Source organism: Elaeis guineensis, chromosome 9 (assembly GCF_000442705.2).
Source record: "Elaeis guineensis isolate ETL-2024a chromosome 9, EG11, whole genome shotgun sequence".
In the NCBI taxonomy this organism is placed as follows: domain Eukaryota; kingdom Viridiplantae; phylum Streptophyta; class Magnoliopsida; order Arecales; family Arecaceae; genus Elaeis; species Elaeis guineensis.
This window is the reverse complement of record NC_026001.2, coordinates 5479309-5492861: the sequence shown is the minus strand read 5'-3', so window position 1 is coordinate 5492861 and position 13553 is coordinate 5479309. Positions and strand designations below refer to the sequence as shown.

The following is a 13553-nucleotide window of genomic DNA, read 5'->3' as shown; positions in this document are numbered from 1 at the left end:
AATAAAAATATTTTTTAAATTACAAATATACAAATATTAGCGACGAAAGTATTTTCGTCGGCAATAGTCAAAATTTTTGCAACGAAAACCACATTTCTGTCGTCAATAATCCTTATTTACGACTAAAAATTTTCATCACTAATAAGTCAAGAAAAATTAAAAAATAGATATTTTTAATTATTTATGATGTAAGTTTGCATCATAAATAATTTCATTATTTGTGATGAAAGATGATTTTGTGTCGCAAATAAGAATTATTAACGACGAAATTTTCGTCATTAATATTTTAAAAAGTTAGATAAATTAAAATTTTAAAACATAAAAATTATTTACGATGAAAATGAAAATATCATAGATAATTAGAATATTTATGATGAAAATATATTTTTTCATCGAAAAATATTGATAATTTATGATAAAATATTTTGTCGCTAATAACTGAAAAATAAAAAAAATAAAAATATAAAAAGTAAGGTATTTGCGACTTAAGAAAAAGATTCATTGCTAATAAAGTATTTTTCACAACAAAATTTTTTAGTTGCAAATAATTAAAAAATAAAAAATTAAAATAAATTATAAACTATTTATGATAAAAGCATATCCGTTGCTAATAGTTCAATTATTAGCAACGGAAACATGTGCTCCGTCGTCAATAAATATATTTTAAAAATTTAAAAATAAAAGATAATTTGTGACAAAAATTATTCATCATAAATAATGAACTATTTGCGATGATAAATCGTGTTATGGTCGCAAATCGTTAATTATTTACGACGTCAATTTTTCGTCACTAATATTTGAAAAAATAAAAAATTTTAAATTTCAAAAAATTAAACTATTAGCGATGGATATTTAAAAGGTTTTTTAACGACGAAAATTTTCATCGCTAATGTTTTAAAAATTTTAAAATTTAAAAAAAAATTACATTGAAGGATATATATTATAATAATAATTTTTATATTTATAAAAAATTATAAGATAGTTTTAAAAAATAATATATGTAAAATAAAGTTATGTAGAATATTAAGATATGTATATATAAAAAGCACGTGAAAAGTCATGGCCTATGAAGATTATGTTGTCGCAAATATTGGAGCATGGGAAGGTCGAAGGGTGGTCCTAGAATAAAGATGATGGTAAATCTAGAGGATGGTAGAGTTGCATCTTTGGGTGTCTGCATTATTAAATATATATACATCATGGTAAATCTGAGTCTGTCTCGGACCCAGAGATGGCAGCATGCAGGAGGAGGAGTACACTCACAGGTTGGCAATTAGATTTTGATTCTTTTATGTATCTTGTTACAGTATTATTCAATTATCCTCTATACTTTTTGTCCTCTTTAAGTATCTATATAGAGTACGTTGCATACAAACAAATAGTATTGAACATGTTAATGGGATGCATAAGGCCTCGTTGGCTAAGTTTTCTGTGCTTTTTCCATGATAGTCCGTTGGATACCGGAGTTCATGCTTCCTGCATGATCCAATCTACATTCGGTCGGAACTGCTACTCCTTTTTCTTTAGTAAAATCACTTTTAACCTAAAATCACTTTGAAAAGGATATGTGTACATATATACATATACATACATATATATACATATATATATATATATACACACACACATACACATATATACATATATTATTGCATTATTGTGGCTAAAAGATGAATGAAAAATAAATGGAAGAAAATAATATGGAGAACAAGACTTGATCAGAAGAAATTATTTTTTATTGATTATTAGCGACGAAAAAAAATTTTCATTGCTAATTATGTAATTAACGATAAAACACTATATTTTTGTCGTAAATAATACTTTCCTAGGGGGTGAATTTTTCCAGCAAATTTTTTTTTGATGAAAATTATTAGCGACGAAAATTTATGTTTTATCACAAATATTTTTTTGTTCAAATTATTTGCGACAAAAAATTATTATTAGCGATGAAAATTTACGTCGCTAATACCCCGCATCCCATCAACTCCCATCGAAAATCCATTTTTCTTCCTCGTCCCCCCCGGCAGTCTGGCTTCTTCTCCACCTCCCGCGAGCTTCCTCCCCTACCTCCCGGCATCCCGCGTGCCTCCAGTTTCCTCCGCCGTCCCGATTTCCTCCACCACCGCTGCCGCCGCCGAGGTGAGTCGACTTCCATCTTTTTTTTTGGGGGGTGGGTTTGAGCTAGGGACGGGGATGGAGAACGACCCGAGGTCGGTGCACCTGGGCAGGGACTGCGGGCCGCGGCCATGTTGGAACTGCGTGCCGGGCTAGCGACGGTGGGTCGAGGACGGGCCGGGGCCGATGAACCTGAAGCTGGCGACATCAACTCTTCATTTTTTTTGGGGGGTGGGTTCGGGCTACGAACGGGGATGAGGAACGGCACGGGGCCAATGTGCGACAGTCGGTGTGCCGGGGATGGCGCGCCTGGGTCGGAACGGTGGACCGCAGCCATGTGGGGCCTGCGTCCTGGGGCCTGCAAGCTGGGCCGATGACAGCAGGCCAAGGAGGGGTCGGGTCCGGGGCCAGCGAGCCAAAGCCGGAGATGGCGATGGCAAGCCGAGATGGGGTCAGATCGTGGCTGTGCCGGGGCCTGCGGGTCGGGCCGGGGCCGACGAGCCAGAGCCGAAGCCGGTAATGGCGAGCCAGGGCGCAGCTGTGCCGGGGATGGTGGGCCGGTTACGCGTGGCTTGTAGGCCGCGAGGCCTGCAGGTCGGGCATGCATGGGTTTGGGTGGGTCGGACCTGGGTTGGGGTGGGTCGGGCCTGGATGGGGTCGGTCGGGCCGGGTCCGATCGGGCTGGCATGAGTCGGGTGGAGCCGGGTCAAGTTGGGCTGGGGTCGGGGACGGTGGAGCCCAGGCAGGGCGGGTCAGGCAGGGTTGGGTCAGGCTGGGGCTGGTGGGGTGGAGCCAAGTCGAGTCAGGTCGAGCTGAGGCGGATCGGGCCGAGATTGGGCGGGTCGGGGATGGTAGGGTCCAGGCATGGTCGGTTCCAGTTCGGGTCGGGATGGGGCGATTTTGGACAGGTCGGGTCGGGTCGGGTTGGGGCAAGTTGGGTGGAGCTGGGTCGGGTGGAGCCGGGGCGGGTCAGGTCGGGTCGGGTTGGGTTCGATCCGCGTCGGGCCAGGCTAGGGCAGGTGGGGTCAGGATGGGGCAGGTCAGGCCAGGTCTTCATGAGGATGAAATATGATGCTGAAATTATTATAATTATTGCATATTATTTTTTAGTGTTACTGCTGAAGTTAGTTAATTATTTGACTAATTATTTTTTCACTAACACAATGCACATTGCTGTTACTTGTTACAATTAAATTATTTTATGTGCTGTTTTGTATGCTGCTGAAATTATAAATAAAAAAAATATTTTTATTTTAGAGAAAACTCTATTGAAATTTTTGATCAAAAAATTTCAATACAAAGTTATTCCTTTTTGATAAATTAAAAATCCATCTTCAAATGCACGTTCAAAGATAGTACTTAAATTACATTGAGCCGTAGATTCTCGTTCAAATTTCGATCTTCATCGAGATCGAAACTTGGATATCCAGTATTCGAACTTTTTTAAAAAATAATAATATTATTATTGTTAATAGTTAATATTTTATTTTATTATATAGTATTCAGTAATTATCTATCCATTGTTCTTCAGATATATGGTGGATAGAGTGCATGGGCACCATATCCACATCATATACTTAGAGAACCATGAAAAGATGCTGTCGAAATTTTCATAAAAATAAGATGAAATATCCACTAATAACAATAATGAGATTATTACTTTTCTGAAAGGGATAGGGCCACACCTGTTAGTAATGATTTGAAAAGGATAGAATCATATATTTTTACTTCATAAAGAGATAGGGCCACACATTTTCTGTGTTAATATTCAGTCTGCATGTCTTTTTTAATATGTGTTATTTTGTATGAAGTGGTCTGGATGTGGATCCGGATCAAGATTTTGGTTGAAATTCGAAATGCAATTCAGTCCGAAATTCAGATCGAGATCCTGAATACCATGAAACTTTTTTTGGTTGTTAATGATTTTGTGTTTATTGTTAGATAAATATCAACAAAAGTTGGATGAATGCTAGAGATATTTTTTTTCCTAAATATCAAAAAAGAGTTCGAGATTTCATTGACTTTGCATAGCATAAGGCTGACAGTGCTAGTCGGATAAAGTGTCCATGTAAAAAATGTGTCAATATGGTATATCATTACATAACACTTGTTGAGGAGCATTTGCTACAATATGGTATGGATAAGAAGTATACTTGTTGGATATGGCATGAGGAGGGTGATCCGAATGAGATGGTGTGCGACGATGACAATACTGAAGATGATAGTGATGCTAATGGACCTGTTGAACATAGTGGTATAGAAGAATTGTTAGATGAATTACATCAAGGTGCTTATTCGAATATACGTATGAATATTACTGTATCTGAAAGCAATTCTAATCGTGAACATAATATCCAGCTTGAGGTAGAAAGAACTTCTTAACAGTTTGCAAAGCTGTAACGGATACACGAGAGCCACTTTATCTAAATTGTACAAAATTTTTCAAGTTAGAATTTTTAATAAAATTACTTCATATTAAAATCGTGAATCGATGAAGTCAAAAGTCATTTGATCAAATTTTAACATTGATTAAAGCAACTCTGCTCGATGGAGAGAGACTGTCGAAATCATATTCTGAAGCAAATATATACATGCAAAAAATGAAACTTGGCTATACTCCTATACATCCCTGCAAAAATGACTGCATATTATTTTATAAGGATAACAAACAAGTAACTGAATGTCCGAATTACGGTGAGCCTAGATACAAAATCGATAATAGAAAAGGAAAGAAGATACCTCAAAAGATTTTGAGATATTTTTCATTGATTCCAAGATTTCAAAGATTGTATATATCCACAAAGACAGCTGAAGAAATGAGATGACATTATGAGCAGCGAATTTCGGAGGAGAACATACTTGGCCACCCGACCAACTCTTTAGTGTAGAAAGACTTCGATGCAAAGCATTCATACTTTATGAGTGACCCGTGTAATATCAGGCTTGGTCTAACGATAAATGGATTTAATCCCTTTGGCAATATGAGTACCTCTTACAGTATGTGGTCTGTGATGCTAGTTATATATAATGTGTCACCTTGGAAGTGCATGAAAGAATTATTTATTTTTATGTCACTATTGATTTCGGATCCGAAAATACCAAGTAATAAAATTGATATATATCTACAACCTTTAATTGATGATCTGAAGGAGTTATGAAAAAATGGGGTGCAGACGTATGATTCTGTGAGTCGAGATAATTTTAAATTACATGCTTTGATTTTATGAACTATAAATAATTTTTCAGCATATAAAAACTTATCTAAATGGAGCACCAAAGGATATCTGGCATGTTCAATATGCAATAGAGATGCATCCACCTTACATTTAAAGCACGGATAGAAAATATGTTTCATAGGTCATCAGCAGTTTCTTCTTGCTAATCATTCTTGGAGAATCCGTTATAACCAATTCTTTGATAGTAAGTCTGATCGACGTCCGCCACCCAAGGAGTTAAGTGGAGCAGAAATTTTAGAACAACTTGAAGTCATTGAAAATCTTTAATTTGAAAAAATATCGGATATTCGCAAGCGGAAGCATACTGAAGCTGAACTGAATTGGACGAAGCGAAGTATTTTTTTCGAACTACCATATTGAAAGCAGCTACTACATCATAATCTAAATGTAATGCACATTGAAAAGAATATTTGTGATAATATCTCGATACTGTATTGAATATTTCAAAAAAAATAAAAGATGGTACAAAAGCTCGTCTTGATTTATAGAAAACAAGAATCCGATCGGAGTTGTATTTAATTCATCGAGGTGAGAGATTTTTTATGCCACCCGCATGTTATTCACTGTTTGGAGAGGAAAAAAAGAATTTCTGTAAATTATTCAAAATCGTAAAATTTTTTGATGCATATGCTTCAAACGTATCGCTGTGTTCGGGAACAACGACGATAATATCTCTGGCATGAAAAGTCATGACTCTATGTGATGATGCAATATTTACTTCTTGTGGTCATCTGTGGCTGTTTGGGTAGTGATGTTCAAACTACATTGATTGAGCTGGAAGTTTTCTTTCGAGAACTATGTTGCCGAAAATTGAAGATTAACTTATTTAAAAAATCAGAGAAGGATATCGTACTCATTCTTTGTAAGTTAAAAAAAAATTTTCACCATCATTTTTTAATGTTATGGTGCATCTGTCTGTCCATCTTCCAAAGAAAGCTCTTTTGGTCGGATCGGTATATTATCGATGGATGTATCCTATTGAAAGGTAAAAAAATTATACGTATTTTATCATATCAATTATAAGATGTAAATATATTTTTAAAATTAAAATTTATTTTTATTTATAAATTTTTGTGCACCTTAAAAAAGTATGTACGCAATAAAGCAAGGCCCGAAGGATCTATAGCGGAAGCATATATAGCTACCGAGTGTATCACATTCTGCTCAATGTATCTTGATGATATCGAAATAAGATTCAATCATGCAGATCATAATACAGACGTGAATGGGGTGACAATAAAATAACGTTGTCTATATTTAAACAAACGGTTCGACCTATTGCTGCAAGAAAATATGAATTTATAGACATGAACGAGCTATCCAAGATATATTTTTATGTTCTAAATAATTATGAAGAAATTGAAGATTTTATTGAGTAAGTATCATCTTATGATACTGTTTAATGATCAAAAAAAATTTTTATATCGGTGTAAAATTAAAAATTGTAACTTCTTGCAGCGAGCACAAGAGTATACTATGTAAAAAGAATAATACGGATGCCGATGATCGACGTAGGAGAGAATTTGCAAAATAATTTGATAATTTTATAAGTTGTATTAGTGATATGTTATTTATTTACTTATAAATATTATTATTTCAACCAACATAATTTTTTATCTTATGATGCAGATGAAACATAAGTATTTCAATAAAGAAGCGGGTGCAACCGATGAGTTGCACAATTTAGCATGTGGTCCCGATCGAAGGGTTAATCACTACACATCTTGTATCATTGGAGGAATGAGATTTCACACAAGAAAACTTGAGATGCAATAACAGACTCAGAATAGTTGAATTGCTACAATAGGATATAAAGAAGAAGAGATTGATTATTATGGTGTACTGGTAGATATCATAGAACTAAAGTATGGGTCCAATAATTCTGTATTTTTGTTTCAGTATGAATGGTGGGATATTAGTAATAACAAGATCAGGATTCATATCGATTCATAATTTATCAGTATAAATCTTGCACGAACATGGTACCAAAATGAGCCGTATATATTAGCAACTCAAGCGAAATAAATAATATATTTGAAGGATCTAAAGTATCGAGGTAATTGATATGTCGTACAAAAAATAACACCTAGAGACATATATGACATACCAATTTGATTAGAGATGGATGAAATTTTGGATTTAAATGAAGAGAAAGCTTTTCAGCAAGAAGAACAAATATTAGTCGAGTTTTTGATTGATGAAGAACTTGTAACGGCACCTTTGAATAGGGCTAATCTCCTGTCCAACGAAGTTGAAGCTGATTTTGTATTTAATCTGGATGAGTCAGAGGGCGACGATCAGTTCATAAATAATGATGAGATAGAAGACGATACATATATCGATTACTGTGATTCGGATGAGGATCTACTCATCGAAGAAGATACGAATATTGATGAGTAGATCTTTATTCTTCATTTAATTTTGTGTTGCAATAATGGTATGCGATATAATTATATTCATTAGAATGTTATTTAATTTTTATTATTATTATTTAAGATTATATTTATTTACATCTCAATTCCTACAGATATGGCACCAGGAGACAAACAACGACGGTCGCGTTCATAGTTACCTACAGATAGCTCGGAGGTTGAGGCACCTTCATCAATCTCCGTTGCCTCACCGGCTCCAGTGTTAGAGGGTCCTGCACTGGCAGGTCTCAGTGAGCTGGGTATGAGTGAGACGGATCCCAGTGAGGTGGGTCCCAGTGAGGCTGGTCCCAGTGGTATTAATTATTACACTTTATATATAATGAAATTTGATTCTTTTGTTTGGATCATACTAACGATTTATTTATTGTTGTTTCAGGTCAGTTTACATCGGTGATCAAACGAGGGCGAGGTCCATCAAAGAACCTTGCTTTAGAGCATTGGAGATGCGAGCACCCGGGATAGCATCTCCGGATCCAGATACCGGTCAGCTACACCGGACCCATTAGGAGATGGTGTGAGCCATGGCAGACCGAGCTGGACATCATATGCCGCAGCTATGCCCCCGTGACGCTCTTCAATTGGCGTCACGTTATTCCAGCTCAGAGAGAGATTTTTTACACCCACTTACAGGTAAAATAAATTATATTATGAATATTTAATTTATATAGTATTCTTCTAATATTTATTATTCACAAGGTGTATTTGACATCGTCGATTTTGAGGATGATCGTGTGAGGTGAGCAGTCGACACCCATCTATCTTTGCATTTCAGAGATTATCGCCATTACATACATCAGCATTGGTACCAGGTGGTGCAGGCTCATGGACAAGAGGCAGCACGGCTGCAGCCCTATGATAGCATCACCATCGATGATTGGACTACTATATACCGACGTTACGAGAATCCGACATATCAGGTTACACGTCTAAACTTTATTTTTAGACTTTAATGACTTAATCATTTATTCTTAAATTAAATTTGTTATCTACTAATTTTACTGCTAATTTTACAGAGACGATGTGCCCAGAATGCGATGAATCGGACGAGACAGACCGTGCCGCATTATGAGGGTTCGAGATCATTTGCTCGCCACATGGAGCACATGGTAGTTTTTTTTTAATTTCTAATTAGGATATATTTCTCTAATTATTTAATTTTTTTTTAATTAATTCTCAAATTGCAAAGAGATGTTGAGAGTGGCGAGCTTCTTGGTAAGATCGATGTCTACTAACGGACCCAACAGCGACGGTCGGGGGAGTGGACGATGGGGAGCCAGGAGCTCTTTGTAAATTTTTTTCAATTATTTTTTCATTCACAATTTGATTTTTATTAAAAAAATTAAAATAACTCTAATTTTTATTTTCAGAATTATATGACCGACATGAGATCCCAGCCTATCCCTGAGGGCTCGACCGCACCCACAGATGATGAGATCTATGATCGGATGCTCGGTACGAGATCCTGTTATGTTAGGGGTCTAGGACATGGGATCACTGCTCCTTCACCCTCACGATCATCTAGAGCTGAGATCCATTCTACATACCAGGCTCAGCTGACGGAGGTGCAGGGCAGACTGTCGAGGATCGACAGCAGGCTGCCGAAGATCGACAGTGAGCTCAGGAGTTGGCTACACACATCGACAACTATCAGCGCTTTCAGATCCAAATGATGGAGTGGATGACGCAGATAAAGCAGACGATACAGCTGATGAGGCAGCAGCAGGTCGATCCGAGCTCCATCATCGATCCAAGCTCCGTCGAGTGCTCCCCATCCCTAGCTTGTTCTCCAGATACCGATATTTGATGGCTTATTGATATACTTTTTTTTATTTCAAATATCTTATAATTTTAATTTAATATAATAAAATAATAAAATTTATTTATTAGTTTATTGTATAAATTTTTTATTTTAATTTTTTTAATTTATAAAAAATATTTTACATATAAATTTAAAATATATATATTCATAAATTTTTTTAAAAAAATATGACTAAATTATTAGCGACGGAATTATTCCCGATGAAATATTCATTATCAAAAATATTTTACTAACATAATTTAATTTATCAATAAATATATAATTAACAATGATGAAAAATTATTCGTCGTAAATAATTATTAGTGACGTAAAGTTATGTCGGAAATTATCTTGTTTGCGATGAAAGTTTTCGACACTAATATTATTCAATTTTATTTATTTTTTATTAAATTTATAGTGACGAATTATTTTCATTGCAAAAAAATTTTTTTGCGATATAAATTTTCCGTCGCTAAAATTTTTTAAAATAATAGCGACGAAAATAATTTCATCGCTATTAATTTTTTATTTATCACCGACGATTTTTTCGTCGTAAATATTTTTTTTTAATTAAATTTTTTCTTTTTTTTTACGATGAAAAATATTCGTTGTAAATATCTTTTATTAGCAACGAAATTTTTTTTCATCGTAAAATATCATCAACAACGAGATTATTTGCGACGAAATATTAGCGACTAAAATTTCATCACTAATATGTATTAACGACGAAAATTGATTATTAGTGATGAAAAATTTTTGCCGTTAATAATCTATTTTATTGCAGCAATATCTTGCTCCAAATGTTGATGATCAATTTTACCTTTGAGGTACAACTCCCTCCATCGAACCTCAACCAATGAAGCACTACTGGAACCAAACAAGGTGGAGCAGTGGGAATGAAAAGCTTGGTGGACATCGTCTAAGTGATGCAACAACCTTCCATTAGCAGTGATATTGTTTATAGTATTTTTCCTTCGCCTCTTGGATGCCTTCAAGTGAAAGAATCTAGAATTATGGCCACCTTCCTTGATCCACTGACTTTGGGATCTTTGTTGCCGGTAGAGTTCTCCTTGGAATAGGACGTGGGCTAATTGAGACTTTAAGTTCCTTCTTTTCTCCTATTCTAAGGTGTTTAAGGGTCTATCCTCCTCCATTCCATCCAGCTGTGGGATACCATTTATTAACTCTTTTTTCTTCTATTTAATATTACCCACATGCACAGCACTCCACCTCCTAAGGTTTGCATGGAGGTCACGAAGTTTAAATACCAGGTTCTTCCCTTCGTCCGTGTCACCTGGACAGGCCATCTACCAGGATTTAATCTGCTATTCCAAATTAGGATATGTGGACCACAAGTTCTCAAAACGGAATGGTATGTACCTCTATTCATTTGGGCTAACTATTTCATCTGTGGCAACCCATGTAAGATGAAGGGGAATAGGAAAGTTATATATCAACAATGGTTGCAGAAATCTTGTGAAACAAGTGATGTCTGCAATGGTCGTATAAATGAAGGAGAATTGTTTATGAGCAGAGTATCATGAAGGATTTGTCATGAAAAGGTAGAGAAGTTTGCCGAGGAATATCAAGGGATAGTTCAAAATATAACCAAGTTGATGCTAGGGTTCACTCTGTATGGTGCAATTTGAGAGTCCAATTGCACGTTGGAGATGGAGGGGGCTGGTAGGGGCATAAATAAATGAATAATAAGGCATAATTGCGATAAATTAAGAGGTCTATAGTAATTGCTTTGGTAATGTTATGGGGTCATATGTATTATAATATGGTAATTATAATGGAGAAAAGAGAGTAAAAGATCATGGTGGACCATTGTAGGTTCCATGGACAAGGATTTGCTAGGCCAAGCATTGACAGTGCAGAGTTTATGGTCAATAAGCTTCTTGTCAAGCACAATGTTTTACAATTACCATTGGGAAGTTTGAGTTATTGAGACTAGGATCCTGTGATAGAGAGGCTTGATAGAGCATTTGTGGGATGAAAGCATATGTTTCTACCCCAGAAAAATTAATGACATCCATTTGTTCAATGTGCTACATGTTAATCTTTAGAATTTCTGTCCCTGTGGTGATTAAGTTGAAGTGGATATCGAATGATTTTTTTTTTTTTTTTTTTAATTTGGGAGCGAGATATGAGGTTCCAAGGAGAAGAATTTATGTTGTCGACTAAGATATAGCTTATGGTTATGAATTGAGCCCTTCTTGGCAAGTGTTTTGGGGGATCGGGGATGTGAATGCAGACACTGTAAAACAGTCCATAAGGAAAATCTCAAGAAAGGGTGGTCATCACTAAGATATAGCTTACGGTTATGAATTGAGCACTTCTAGTGCATATGCTTGATAATAATATTGGGGAATGAGATTTCAAGGGTTCTAATATCTACCAATACCAAAAAATGGTCATGGCTTTATTTTGGCTCGTGAAGCATAAATGTGAAGTTATGTTGTTTCAAGTAGCATTAACATGACAAGTTCTGATGATGCTTATTTTTCTCTGTTATTGCCGTTCAGGAGCAGCCATATTGCACTTATTTCTTCTTTTGCGGAGGTTCTTTTGGAGGGAGGTATTAATACTTGGGACCCAATGCCTGGTCACTGCTCATCACCATTTCACTTGTAGTTGTGCCCATTGCGATCTTTTGTGTATTTGTTGCAAGACAACTTCGCCGCAAATTTCCTGCACATGAAGCAGGATATGCAGTGTTGGTGGTTGCAACAGTATTTACTACCTATGTTAGTCTTCCACACTTCATATGAAACTTTTATATATTTATTTTCTTTAATGTCACTATAGCCTAATTTGATCCATAAAGGTCTCTGTCTTTCGATGGAAATACTTGTGGTCATTGGTCTGATGTAGCCTGGATACTGGTGCTGCTCCTTGTTGCTTCAGCGCAAGATCCAGGCATCATACCACATGCTTCTCATCCTTCGGAGGGAGAGTTCTCTCATGATATTCCAATTCCTCTTAAGGTTGGTGGAAGGCATAGACCATATCTGCAATTCCCATGCACCAGATGTATCGGTTCATGGCATGCCTGAAAAAATTAAATATTGTGACACCGGCTTGCTTCACCGTCCACCTCGTTGTTCACAAAGGTCAATTTGCAATAATTGTGCAGAACACTTTGGTCATCACTTCCCCTGGTTTGGCAATGAATTGGACTTGCTGTCTAGTGATTCTCCTTTGTGTAGCATTTACCCTTTGATTCACATACTTCAATTATTCAGCAGTTGCACTGGCCTAAGTATTATAACCATGTGGTCTGCTTGCATCAATTTTAGCTTTTCAGTTAGTTGATTTTTGAAGGTTTTGGAACATGTATGTTCCAATAGGCTTTTTCTGTCACAACAAGCGATACAACTTTCATCGATTTCTAGCCTCTATTAAAATGAATTACAGGAACAGGCTGGTTGTCTTGCTTATGTTGAAGTTTTAAACAGCATTCGACCTATCTTTTTTATTATGATGAATGATCCGTTCTTATATACTTGTAGCTCTTGAGTTGTTAAGTTATTCAGTATGTTTTCATCGGAGCAGTATGTCAAAAATGATCTGGTGCATGAAAAATGAATTTACCACTTAACAAAATAGTGATTCCAAATGATTATATTAATAAATTGAGAAAAAAAAATGTTGACCAGCTTCTCCAAATGCTTCTCACTGAAACCATGTTAATGATTTGGTGGAAGATCACAGGCACAACTGTAATGGTAGATTATTCAGAAAAAAATGCTAGGCATCTCTTTCTCCTCTCTTGCTAATGAAATCCTAGTTTTGTTAAGTTTGTGCCTTGTTATCCAAATTCTATTGATTGACATAATGTGGCAATAACATGTGAATTTATACTTCTTTATCGACTTCCTACGAGAATTTCCGATACAGGGCTGACAACAGGCCCAATGTCTATGACCGAGGTTGGTTGAGAAACTTCTTGCAATTATTTTGATCGAG

At 36.0% G+C, this 13553-nt stretch overlaps 1 pseudogene; it reads left to right on the top strand.

Moving 5' to 3' along the window:
• The first annotated feature begins 2415 nt into the window (after nucleotides 1-2415).
• Nucleotides 2416-12899, top strand: LOC109506257 (protein S-acyltransferase 8-like; annotated as a pseudogene).
• The last annotated feature ends 654 nt before the right edge of the window (nucleotides 12900-13553 follow it).